Genomic DNA, 13,438 nt, shown 5'->3' with positions numbered 1-13,438 from the left:
CTCAGAGCCTTAAAGTAGGGTTTTCACCAATGTGTTTTTTGGTAAGAAACCTTCTATTTCAAAGGTTCTGTGCGTTTTCAGACATGTTCAGTATGTATTTTTTGTGTTTTCTGATGAAATCCCTCCTTTTAATGCATTTTCTCACAGAAAATGAGTCTCTCACCATGGGAAAATGGCTTTTTTGAAAACGCATATTCTGGTCGAGAAATGGTGTTTTAAACAATAAAACGACTCCCGGCCTTATTTAGTTCACATTTTTACTTTTGGTAACCTAGCCCGTATTCATAACGCACTAAACCTTTTTATCGCGTTAAACGCCTTTTCTCGACAACAAAAGCACAATTTCATCAAAAACAAACAAAACAAGAAAAATGAATCTATTCAACAAGTCTGCAACACATCCTTAAGAGTTACATGATTTCACCCAATGTCAATGTGTAATTTCTCCAGTTCTGATCATTGTTTAGGTTGTTGGTAGCTTGGTCCAATGCCAAAACACAGTGAAATCTTTTTATGGCTTTAAACGCGTTTTCTCCTCGAGAGAAACATGATTTCACTAAAAACGTTATAGTTTAAACACGCCTGTTGTACATGTCTGCAAACACTCTCAGAGCCTTAAAGTAGGGTTTTCACCAATGTGTTTTTTGGTGAGAAACCTTCTATTTCAAGGTTCTGTGCGTTTTCAGACACGTACAATATGTATTTTTTGTGTTTCTGATGAAATCCCTCCTTTTCATGCATTTTCTCACAGAAAATGAGTCTCTTGCCATGGCAAAATGGCTATCTTGAAAAAGCATATTGTGGTCGAGAAATGGTGTTTTAAACAATAAAAACGACTCCCGGCCTTATTTAGTTCACATTTTTACTTTTGGTAACCTAGCCCGTATTCATAACGCACTAAACCTTTTTATCGCGTTAAACGACTTTTCTCGACAACAAAAGCACAATTTCATCAAAAACAAACAAAACAAGAAAAATGAATCTATTCAACAAGTCTGCAACACATCCTTAAGAGTTACATGATTTCACCCAATGTCAATGTGTAATTTCTCCAGTTCTGATCATTGTTTAGGTTGTTGGTAGCTTGGTCCAATGCCAAAACACAGTGAAATCTTTTTATGGCTTTAAACGCGTTTTCTCCTCGAGAGAAACATGATTTCACTAAAAACGTTATAGTTTAAACATGCCTGTTGTACATGTCTACAAACACTCTCAGAGCCTTAAAGTAGGGTTTTCACCAATGTGTTTTTTGGTGAGAAACCTTCTATTTCAAGGTTCTGTGCGTTTTCAGACACGTACAATATGTATTTTTTGTGTTTCTGATGAAATCCCTCCTTTTAATGCATTTTCTCACAGAAAATTAGTCTCTAGCCATGGCAAAATGGCTTTCTTGAAAAAGCATATTGTGGTCGAGAAATGGTGTTTTAAACAATAAAAACGACTCCCGGCCTTATTTAGTTCACATTTTTACTTTTGGTAACCTAGCCCGTATTCATAACGCACTAAACCTTTTTATCGCGTTAAACGCCTTTTCTCGACAACAAAAGCACAATTTCATCAAAAACAAACAAAACAAGAAAAATGAATCTATTCAACAAGTCTGCAACACATCCTTAAGAGTTACATGATTTCACCCAATGTCAATGTGTAATTTCTCCAGTTCTGATCATTGTTTAGGTTGTTGGTAGCTTGGTCCAATGCCAAAACACAGTGAAATCTTTTTATGGCTTTAAACGCGTTTTCTCCTCGAGAGAAACATGATTTCACTAAAAACGTTATAGTTTAAACATGCCTGTTGTACATGTCTGCAAACACTCAGAGCCTTAAAGTAGGGTTTTCACCAATGTGTTTTTTGGTGAGAAACCTTCTATTTCAAAGGTTCTGTGCGTTTTCAGACATGTTCAGTATGTATTTTTTGTGTTTTCTGATGAAATCCCTCCTTTTAATGCATTTTCTCACAGAAAATGAGTCTCTCACCATGGGAAAATGGCTTTTTTGAAAACGCATATTCTGGTCGAGAAATGGTGTTTTAAACAATAAAACGACTCCCGGCCTTATTTAGTTCACATTTTTACTTTTGGTAACCTAGCCCGTATTCATAACGCACTAAACCTTTTTATCGCGTTAAACGCCTTTTCTCGACAACAAAAGCACAATTTCATCAAAAACAAACAAAACAAGAAAAATGAATCTATTCAACAAGTCTGCAACACATCCTTAAGAGTTACATGATTTCACCCAATGTCAATGTGTAATTTCTCCAGTTCTGATCATTGTTTAGGTTGTTGGTAGCTTGGTCCAATGCCAAAACACAGTGAAATCTTTTTATGGCTTTAAACGCGTTTTCTCCTCGAGAGAAACATGATTTCACTAAAAACGTTATAGTTTAAACACGCCTGTTGTACATGTCTGCAAACACTCTCAGAGCCTTAAAGTAGGGTTTTCACCAATGTGTTTTTTGGTGAGAAACCTTCTATTTCAAGGTTCTGTGCGTTTTCAGACATGTTCAGTATGTATTTTTTGTGTTTCTGATGAAATCCCTCCTTTTAATGCATTTTCTCACAGAAAATGAGTCTCTTGCCATGGCAAAATGGCTATCTTGAAAAAGCATATTGTGGTCGAGAAATGGTGTTTTAAACAATAAAAACGACTCCCGGCCTTATTTAGTTCACATTTTTACTTTTGGTAACCTAGCCCGTATTCATAACGCACTAAACCTTTTTATCGCGTTAAACGCCTTTCTCGACAAGAAAAGCACAATTTCATCAAAAACAAACAAAACAAGAAAAATGAATCTATTCAACAAGTCTGCAACACATCCTTAAGAGTTACATGATTTCACCCAATGTCAATGTGTAATTTCTCCAGTTCTGATCATTGTTTAGGTTGTTGGTAGCTTGGTCCAATGCCAAAACACAGTGAAATCTTTTTATGGCTTTAAACGCGTTTTCTCCTCGAGAGAAACATGATTTCACTAAAAACGTTATAGTTTAAACATGCCTGTTGTACAAGTCTACAAACACTCTCAGAGCCTTAAAGTAGGGTTTTCACCAATGTGTTTTTTGGTGAGAAACCTTCTATTTCAAGGTTCTGTGCGTTTTCAGACACGTACAATATGTATTTTTTGTGTTTCTGATGAAATCCCTCCTTTTAATGCATTTTCTCACAGAAAATTAGTCTCTTGCCATGGCAAAATGGCTTTCTTGAAAAAGCATATTGTGGTCGAGAAATGGTGTTTTAAACAATAAAAACGACTCCCGGCCTTATTTAGTTCACATTTTTACTTTTGGTAACCTAGCCCGTATTCATAACGCACTAAACCTTTTTATCGCGTTAAACGCCTTTTCTCGACAACAAAAGCACAATTTCATCAAAAACAAACAAAACAAGAAAAATGAATCTATTCAACAAGTCTGCAACACATCCTTAAGAGTTACATGATTTCACCCAATGTCAATGTGTAATTTCTCCAGTTCTGATCATTGTTTAGGTTGTTGGTAGCTTGGTCCAATGCCAAAACACAGAGAAATCTTTTTATGGCTTTAAACGCGTTTTCTCCTCGAGAGAAACATGATTTCACTAAAAACGTTATAGTTTAAACATGCCTGTTGTACAAGTCTACAAACACTCTCAGAGCCTTAAAGTAGGGTTTTCACCAATGTGTTTTTTGGTGAGAAACCTTCTATTTCAAGGTTCTGTGCGTTTTCAGACACGTACAATATGTATTTTTTGTGTTTCTGATGAAATCCCTCCTTTTAATGCATTTTCTCACAGAAAATTAGTCTCTTGCCATGGCAAAATGGCTTTCTTGAAAAAGCATATTGTGGTCGAGAAATGGTGTTTTAAACAATAAAAACGACTCCCGGCCTTATTTAGTTCACATTTTTACTTTTGGTAACCTAGCCCGTATTCATAACGCACTAAACCTTTTTATCGCGTTAAACGCCTTTTCTCGACAACAAAAGCACAATTTCATCAAAAACAAACAAAACAAGAAAAATGAATCTATTCAACAAGTCTGCAACACATCCTTAAGAGTTACATGATTTCACCCAATGTCAATGTGTAATTTCTCCAGTTCTGATCATTGTTTAGGTTGTTGGTAGCTTGGTCCAATGCCAAAACACAGTGAAATCTTTTTATGGCTTTAAACGCGTTTTCTCCTCGAGAGAAACATGATTTCACTAAAAACGTTATAGTTTAAACATGCCTGTTGTACATGTCTGCAAACACTCAGAGCCTTAAAGTAGGGTTTTCACCAATGTGTTTTTTGGTAAGAAACCTTCTATTTCAAAGGTTCTGTGCGTTTTCAGACATGTTCAGTATGTATTTTTTGTGTTTTCTGATGAAATCCCTCCTTTTAATGCATTTTCTCACAGAAAATGAGTCTCTCACCATGGGAAAATGGCTTTTTTGAAAACGCATATTCTGGTCGAGAAATGGTGTTTTAAACAATAAAACGACTCCCGGCCTTATTTAGTTCACATTTTTACTTTTGGTAACCTAGCCCGTATTCATAACGCACTAAACCTTTTTATCGCGTTAAACGCCTTTTCTCGACAACAAAAGCACAATTTCATCAAAAACAAACAAAACAAGAAAAAAGAATCTATTCAACAAGTCTGCAACACATCCTTAAGAGTTACAATGATTTCACCCAATGTCAATGTGTAATTTCTCCAGTTCTGATCATTGTTTAGGTTGTTGGTAGCTTGGTCCAATGCCAAAACACAGTGAAATCTTTTTATGGCTTTAAACGCGTTTTCTCCTCGAGAGAAACATGATTTCACTAAAAACGTTATAGTTTAAACACGCCTGTTGTACATGTCTGCAAACACTCTCAGAGCCTTAAAGTAGGGTTTTCACCAATGTGTTTTTTGGTGAGAAACCTTCTATTTCAAGGTTCTGTGCGTTTTCAGACACGTACAATATGTATTTTTTGTGTTTCTGATGAAATCCCTCCTTTTAATGCATTTTCTCACAGAAAATGAGTCTCTTCCCATGGCAAAATGGCTATCTTGAAAAAGCATATTGTGGTCGAGAAATGGTGTTTTAAACAATAAAAACGACTCCCGGCCTTATTTAGTTCACATTTTTACTTTTGGTAACCTAGCCCGTATTCATAACGCACTAAACCTTTTTATCGCGTTAAACGCCTTTCTCGACAACAAAAGCACAATTTCATCAAAAACAAACAAAACAAGAAAAATGAATCTATTCAACAAGTCTGCAACACATCCTTAAGAGTTACATGATTTCACCCAATGTCAATGTGTAATTTCTCCAGTTCTGATCATTGTTTAGGTTGTTGGTAGCTTGGTCCAATGCCAAAACACAGTGAAATCTTTTTATGGCTTTAAACGCGTTTTCTCCTCGAGAGAAACATGTTTTCACTAAAAACGTTATAGTTTAAACATGCCTGTTGTACATGTCTGCAAACACTCAGAGCCTTAAAGTAGGGTTTTCACCAATGTGTTTTTTGGTGAGAAACCTTCTATTTCAAAGGTTCTGTGCGTTTTCAGACATGTTCAGTATGTATTTTTTGTGTTTCTGATGAAATCCCTCCTTTTAATGCATTTTCTCACAGAAAATGAGTCTCTCACCATGGGAAAATGGCTTTTTTGAAAACGCATATTCTGGTCGAGAAATGGTGTTTTAAACAATAAAAACGTCTCCCGGCCTTATTTAGTTCACATTTTTACTTTTGGTAACCTAGCCCGTATTCATAACGCACTAAACCTTTTTTATCGCGTTAAACGCCTTTCTCGACAAGAAAAGCACAATTTCATCAAAAACAAACAAAACAAGAAAAATGAATCTATTCAACAAGTCTGCAACACATCCTTAAGAGTTACATGATTTCACCCAATGTCAATGTGTAATTTATCCAGTTCTGATCATTGTTTAGGTTGTTGGTAGCTTGGTCCAATGCCAAAACACAGTGAAATCTCTTTATGGCTTTAAACGCGTTTTCTCCTCGAGAGAAACATGATTTCACTAAAAACGATATAGTTCAAACATGCCTGTTGTAACTGTCTGCAAACACTCAGACCCTTAAAGTAGGGTTTTCACCAATGTGTTTTTTGGTGAGAAACCTTCTATTTCAAAGGTTCTGTGCGTTTTCAGACATGTTCAGTATGTATTTTTTGTGTTTCTGATGAAATCCCTCCTTTTAATGCATTTTCTCACTGAAAATGAGTCTCTCACCATGGGAAAATGGCTTTCTTGAAAAAGCATATTGTGGTCGAGAAATGGTGTTTTAAACAATAAAAAAGACTCCCGGCCTTATTTAGTTCACATTTTTACTTTTGGTAACCTAGCCCGTATTCATAACGCACTAAACCTTTTTATCGCGTTAAACGCCTTTCTCGACAACAAAAGCACAATTTCAGCAAAAACAAACAAAACAAGAAAAATGAATCTATTCAACAAGTCTGCAACACATCCTTAAGAGTTACATGATTTCACCCAATGTCAATGTGTAATTTCTCCAGTTCTGATCATTGTTTAGGTTGTTGGTAGCTTGGTCCAATGCCAAAACACAGTGAAATCTTTTTATGGCTTTAAACGCGTTTTCTCCTCGAGAGAAACATGTTTTCACTAAAAACGTTATAGTTTAAACATGCCTGTTGTACATGTCTGCAAACACTCAGAGCCTTAAAGTAGGGTTTTCACCAATGTGTTTTTTGGTGAGAAACCTTCTATTTCAAAGGTTCTGTGCGTTTTCAGACATGTTCAGTATGTATTTTTTGTGTTTCTGATGAAATCCCTCCTTTTAATGCATTTTCTCACAGAAAATGAGTCTCTCACCATGGGAAAATGGCTTTTTTGAAAACGCATATTCTGGTCGAGAAATGGTGTTTTAAACAATAAAAACGTCTCCCGGCCTTATTTAGTTCACATTTTTACTTTTGGTAACCTAGCCCGTATTCATAACGCACTAAACCTTTTTATCGCGTTAAACGCCTTTCTCGACAAGAAAAGCACAATTTCATCAAAAACAAACAAAATAAGAAAAATGAATCTATTCAACAAGTCTGCAACACATCCTTAAGAGTTACATGATTTCACCCAATGTCAATGTGTAATTTCTCCAGTTCTGATCATTGTTTAGGTTGTTGGTAGCTTGGTCCAATGCCAAAACACAGTGAAATCTCTTTATGGCTTTAAACGCGTTTTCTCCTCGAGAGAAACATGATTTCACTAAAAACGATATAGTTCAAACATGCCTGTTGTAACTGTCTGCAAACACTCAGACCCTTAAAGTAGGGTTTTCACCAATGTGTTTTTTGGTGAGAAACCTTCTATTTCAAAGGTTCTGTGCGTTTTCAGACATGTTCAGTATGTATTTTTTGTGTTTCTGATGAAATCCCTCCTTTTAATGCATTTTCTCACTGAAAATGAGTCTCTCACCATGGGAAAATGGCTTTCTTGAAAAAGCATATTGTGGTCGAGAAATGGTGTTTTAAACAATAAAAAAGACTCCCGGCCTTATTTAGTTCACATTTTTACTTTTGGTAACCTAGCCCGTATTCATAACGCACTAAACCTTTTTATCGCGTTAAACGCCTTTCTCGACAACAAAAGCACAATTTCAGCAAAAACAAACAAAACAAGAAAAATGAATCTATTCAACAAGTCTGCAACACATCCTTAAGAGTTACATGATTTCACCCAATGTCAATGTGTAATTTCTCCAGTTCTGATCATTGTTTAGGTTGTTGGTAGCTTGGTCCAATGCCAAAACACAGTGAAATCTCTTTATGGCTTTAAACGCGTTTTCTCCTCGAGAGAAACATGTTTTCACTAAAAACGATATAGTTCAAACATGCCTGTTGTAACTGTCTGCAAACACTCAGACCCTTAAAGTAGGGTTTTCACCAATGTGTTTTTTGGTGAGAAACCTTCTATTTCAAAGGTTCTGTGCGTTTTCAGACATGTTCAGTATGTATTTTTTGTGTTTCTGATGAAATCCCTCCTTTTAATGCATTTTCTCACTGAAAATGAGTCTCTCACCATGGGAAAATGGCTTTCTTGAAAAAGCATATTGTGGTCGAGAAATGGTGTTTTAAACAATAAAAACGTCTCCCGGCCTTATTTAGTTCACATTTTTACTTTTGGTAACCTAGCCCGTATTCATAACGCACTAAACCTTTTTATCGCGTTAAACGCCTTTCTCGACAAGAAAAGCACAATTTCATCAAAAACAAACAAAACAAGAAAAATGAATCTATTCAACAAGTCTGCAACACATCCTTAAGAGTTACATGATTTCACCCAATGTCAATGTGTAATTTCTCCAGTTCTGATCATTGTTTAGGTTGTTGGTAGCTTGGTCCAATGCCAAAACACAGTGAAATCTTTTTATGGCTTTAAACGCGTTTTCTCCTCGAGAGAAACATGTTTTCACTAAAAACGTTATAGTTTAAACATGCCTGTTGTACATGTCTGCAAACACTCAGAGCCTTAAAGTAGGGTTTTCACCAATGTGTTTTTTGGTGAGAAACCTTCTATTTCAAAGGTTCTGTGCGTTTTCAGACATGTTCAGTATGTATTTTTTGTGTTTCTGATGAAATCCCTCCTTTTAATGCATTTTCTCACAGAAAATGAGTCTCTCACCATGGGAAAATGGCTTTTTTGAAAACGCATATTCTGGTCGAGAAATGGTGTTTTAAACAATAAAAACGTCTCCCGGCCTTATTTAGTTCACATTTTTACTTTTGGTAACCTAGCCCGTATTCATAACGCACTAAACCTTTTTATCGCGTTAAACGCCTTTCTCGACAAGAAAAGCACAATTTCATCAAAAACAAACAAAACAAGAAAAATGAATCTATTCAACAAGTCTGCAACACATCCTTAAGAGTTACATGATTTCACCCAATGTCAATGTGTAATTTCTCCAGTTCTGATCATTGTTTAGGTTGTTGGTAGCTTGGTCCAATGCCAAAACACAGTGAAATCTTTTTATGGCTTTAAACGCGATTTCTCCTCGAGAGAAACATGTTTTCACTAAAAACGTTATAGTTTAAACATGCCTGTTGTACATGTCTGCAAACACTCAGAGCCTTAAAGTAGGGTTTTCACCAATGTGTTTTTTGGTGAGAAACCTTGTATTTCAATGGTTCTGTGCGTTTTCAGACATGTTCAGTATGTATTTTTTGTGTTTTCTGATGAAATCCCTCCTTTTAATGCATTTTCTCACAGAAAATGAGTCTCTCACCATGGGAAAATGGCTTTTTTGAAAACGCATATTCTGGTCGAGAAATGGTGTTTTAAACAATAAAACGACTCCCGGCCTTATTTAGTTCACATTTTTACTTTTGGTAACCTAGCCCGTATTCATAACGCACTAAACCTTTTTATCGCGTTAAACGCCTTTTCTCGACAACAAAAGCACAATTTCATCAAAAACAAACAAAACAAGAAAAATGAATCTATTCAACAAGTCTGCAACACATCCTTAAGAGTTACATGATTTCACCCAATGTCAATGTGTAATTTATCCAGTTCTGATCATTGTTTAGGTTGTTGGTAGCTTGGTCCAATGCCAAAACACAGTGAAATCTCTTTATGGCTTTAAACGCGTTTTCTCCTCGAGAGAAACATGATTTCACTAAAAACGATATAGTTCAAACATGCCTGTTGTAACTGTCTGCAAACACTCAGAGCCTTAAAGTAGGGTTTTCACCAATGTGTTTTTTGGTGAGAAACCTTCTATTTCAAAGGTTCTGTGCGTTTTCAGACATGTTCAGTATGTATTTTTTGTGTTTCTGATGAAATCCCTCCTTTTAATGCATTTTCTCACAGAAAATTAGTCTCTTGCCATGGCAAAATGGCTTTCTTGAAAAAGCATATTGTGGTCGAGAAATGGTGTTTTAAACAATAAAAACGACTCCCGGCCTTATTTAGTTCACATTTTTACTTTTGGTAACCTAGCCCGTATTCATAACGCACTAAACCTTTTTATCGCGTTAAACGCCTTTTCTCGACAACAAAAGCACAATTTCATCAAAAACAAACAAAACAAGAAAAATGAATCTATTCAACAAGTCTGCAACACATCCTTAAGAGTTACATGATTTCACCCAATGTCAATGTGTAATTTCTCCAGTTCTGATCATTGTTTAGGTTGTTGGTAGCTTGGTCCAATGCCAAAACACAGTGAAATCTTTTTATGGCTTTAAACGCGTTTTCTCCTCGAGAGAAACATGTTTTCACTAAAAACGTTATAGTTTAAACACGCCTGTTGTACATGTCTGCAAACACTCAGAGCCTTAAAGTAGGGTTTTCACCAATGTGTTTTTTGGTGAGAAACCTTCTATTTCAAAGGTTCTGTGCGTTTTCAGACATGTTCAGTATGTATTTTTTGTGTTTCTGATGAAATCCCTCCTTTTAATGCATTTTCTCACAGAAAATGAGTCTCTCACCATGGGAAAATGGCTTTTTTGAAAACGCATATTCTGGTCGAGAAATGGTGTTTTAAACAATAAAAACGTCTCCCGGCCTTATTTAGTTCACATTTTAACTTTTGTTAACCTAGCCCGTATTCATAACGCACTAAACCTTTTTATCGCGTTAAACGCCTTTCTCGACAAGAAAAGCACAATTTCATCAAAAACAAACAAAACAAGAAAAATGAATCTATTCAACAAGTCTGCAACACATCCTTAAGAGTTACATGATTTCACCCAATGTCAATGTGTAATTTCTCCAGTTCTGATCATTGTTTAGGTTGTTGGTAGCTTGGTCCAATGTCAAAACACAGTGAAATCTCTTTATGGCTTTAAACGCGTTTTCTCCTCGAGAGAAACATGATTTCACTAAAAACGATATAGTTCAAACATGCCTGTTGTAACTGTCTGCAAACACTCAGAGCCTTAAAGTAGGGTTTTCACCAATGTGTTTTTTGGTGAGAAACCTTCTATTTCAAAGGTTCTGTGCGTTTTCAGACATGTTCAGTATGTATTTTTTGTGTTTCTGATGAAATCCCTCCTTTTAATGCATTTTCTCACTGAAAATGAGTCTCTCACCATGGGAAAATGGCTTTCTTGAAAAAGCATATTGTGGTCGAGAAATGGTGTTTTAAACAATAAAAACGACTCCCGGCCTTATTTAGTTCACATTTTTACTTTTGGTAACCTAGCCCGTATTCATAACGCACTAAACCTTTTTATCGCGTTAAACGCCTTTTCTCGACAACAAAAGCACAATTTCATCAAAAACAAACAAAACAAGAAAAATGAATCTATTCAACAAGTCTGCAACACATCCTTAAGAGTTACATGATTTCACCCAATGTCAATGTGTAATTTCTCCAGTTCTGATCATTGTTTAGGTTGTTGGTAGCTTGGTCCAATGCCAAAACACAGTGAAATCTTTTTATGGCTTTAAACGCGTTTTCTCCTCGAGAGAAACATGATTTCACTAAAAACGTTATAGTTTAAACATGCCTGTTGTACATGTCTACAAACACTCTCAGAGCCTTAAAGTAGGGTTTTCACCAATGTGTTTTTTGGTGAGAAACCTTCTATTTCAAGGTTCTGTGCGTTTTCAGACACGTACAATATGTATTTTTTGTGTTTCTGATGAAATCCCTCCTTTTAATGCATTTTCTCACAGAAAATTAGTCTCTTGCCATGGCAAAATGGCTTTCTTGAAAAAGCATATTGTGGTCGAGAAATGGTGTTTTAAACAATAAAAACGACTCCCGGCCTTATTTAGTTCACATTTTTACTTTTGGTAACCTAGCCCGTATTCATAACGCACTAAACCTTTTTATCGCGTTAAACGCCTTTTCTCGACAACAAAAGCACAATTTCATCAAAAACAAACAAAACAAGAAAAATGAATCTATTCAACAAGTCTGCAACACATCCTTAAGAGTTACATGATTTCACCCAATGTCAATGTGTAATTTCTCCAGTTCTGATCATTGTTTAGGTTGTTGGTAGCTTGGTCCAATGCCAAAACACAGTGAAATCTTTTTATGGCTTTAAACGCGTTTTCTCCTCGAGAGAAACATGATTTCACTAAAAACGTTATAGTTTAAACATGCCTGTTGTACATGTCTGCAAACACTCAGAGCCTTAAAGTAGGGTTTTCACCAATGTGTTTTTTGGTGAGAAACCTTCTATTTCAAAGGTTCTGTGCGTTTTCAGACATGTTCAGTATGTATTTTTTGTGTTTTCTGATGAAATCCCTCCTTTTAATGCATTTTCTCACAGAAAATGAGTCTCTCACCATGGGAAAATGGCTTTTTTGAAAACGCATATTCTGGTCGAGAAATGGTGTTTTAAACAATAAAACGACTCCCGGCCTTATTTAGTTCACATTTTTACTTTTGGTAACCTAGCCCGTATTCATAACGCACTAAACCTTTTTATCGCGTTAAACGCCTTTTCTCGACAACAAAAGCACAATTTCATCAAAAACAAACAAAACAAGAAAAATGAATCTATTCAACAAGTCTGCAACACATCCTTAAGAGTTACATGATTTCACCCAATGTCAATGTGTAATTTCTCCAGTTCTGATCATTGTTTAGGTTGTTGGTAGCTTGGTCCAATGCCAAAACACAGTGAAATCTTTTTATGGCTTTAAACGCGTTTTCTCCTCGAGAGAAACATGATTTCACTAAAAACGTTATAGTTTAAACACGCCTGTTGTACATGTCTGCAAACACTCTCAGAGCCTTAAAGTAGGGTTTTCACCAATGTGTTTTTTGGTGAGAAACCTTCTATTTCAAGGTTCTGTGCGTTTTCAGACATGTTCAGTATGTATTTTTTGTGTTTCTGATGAAATCCCTCCTTTTAATGCATTTTCTCACAGAAAATGAGTCTCTTGCCATGGCAAAATGGCTATCTTGAAAAAGCATATTGTGGTCGAGAAATGGTGTTTTAAACAATAAAAACGACTCCCGGCCTTATTTAGTTCACATTTTTACTTTTGGTAACCTAGCCCGTATTCATAACGCACTAAACCTTTTTATCGCGTTAAACGCCTTTCTCGACAAGAAAAGCACAATTTCATCAAAAACAAACAAAACAAGAAAAATGAATCTATTCAACAAGTCTGCAACACATCCTTAAGAGTTACATGATTTCACCCAATGTCAATGTGTAATTTCTCCAGTTCTGATCATTGTTTAGGTTGTTGGTAGCTTGGTCCAATGCCAAAACACAGTGAAATCTTTTTATGGCTTTAAACGCGTTTTCTCCTCGAGAGAAACATGATTTCACTAAAAACGTTATAGTTTAAACATGCCTGTTGTACAAGTCTACAAACACTCTCAGAGCCTTAAAGTAGGGTTTTCACCAATGTGTTTTTTGGTGAGAAACCTTCTATTTCAAGGTTCTGTGCGTTTTCAGACACGTACAATATGTATTTTTTGTGTTTCTGATGAAATCCCTCCTTTTAATGAATTTTCTCACAGAAA

The sequence above is a fragment of the Lampris incognitus genome, chromosome 3 (genome assembly GCF_029633865.1).
Source record: "Lampris incognitus isolate fLamInc1 chromosome 3, fLamInc1.hap2, whole genome shotgun sequence".
Taxonomy (NCBI): Eukaryota; Metazoa; Chordata; class Actinopteri; order Lampriformes; family Lampridae; genus Lampris; species Lampris incognitus.
Note: the sequence above shows the minus strand (reverse complement) of the source record.